Source organism: Poecilia reticulata, linkage group LG22 (assembly GCF_000633615.1).
Source record: "Poecilia reticulata strain Guanapo linkage group LG22, Guppy_female_1.0+MT, whole genome shotgun sequence".
NCBI lineage: Eukaryota > Metazoa > Chordata > Actinopteri > Cyprinodontiformes > Poeciliidae > Poecilia > Poecilia reticulata.
In genome coordinates this window covers 2,782,981-2,783,843 of record NC_024352.1, presented here as the reverse complement: position 1 = coordinate 2,783,843, position 863 = coordinate 2,782,981, and positions in this window count along the sequence as shown.

Genomic DNA, 863 nt, shown 5'->3' with positions numbered 1-863 from the left:
AGACAGAAACCACAACACGTGAACAACACTGTTGCTCTGTAATTTATATCAATAAATGTTGCTTGCAGCCGTCAGGTCAGCAGCAATCCTCCAGTGTTGTATCCTTTATGCGTTGCGTAGGCGGCAGTGAGAGACACAGTAACTATGGTTACAAGGACAGTCGGGCTGGTGTGGAAATGTTCTTAGCTTCATTTTTTTTTTAAATCAAATATTCTCTTTGCTAAAGACTTTCAGAAAACACAATGACTTCAGTTCTTGTCAGGCTGTTCAGGCATGAATCATAGTCACATCAAATGACGTTAGATTTTGTTGTTTTCTCTCTAAAACACACTGTCTGTCTTATTTAATGCAATAAGAAGTGAAGTGAAGTAAACTGGAAGACATGCTGCAGGTTGATATGACAACAGGAGGTGATTTTATACAGGAAATCAATCGGCCATTTTGATTCTAAACATAACTCGCGATAAGCTATGGAACATGAAACATCCTATTGACTTACATGCACATAAACATGGAGTTGCTTTAACCGATTCTGTTTTATTTCTGTCTAAAACATAAAAACTCTTCCTGATACGTTAATGAAAGCAGGAGACGTCTAGAGAATGATTCTGGTCTGACCCGTTAACACCAGCAAAGTGGGGAATGTGGGTCTGAAGGTGCTGAAGGAGATAAAGGAAGTGCTGCAGAGTGTGTGTTTGCGTGTGTGTGCGTGGGTTGGTGTTTATGTGAAGTGTTGAAGGGCACTCTCAAGGATTTTCAGTGTTTCCTGTAACACAACTATGATTTATTCCCTGTACCCCCGAGCTGACAGCCTGTGTGTGTGTGTGTGTGTGTGTGTGTGTGTGTGTGTGTGTGTGTGTGTG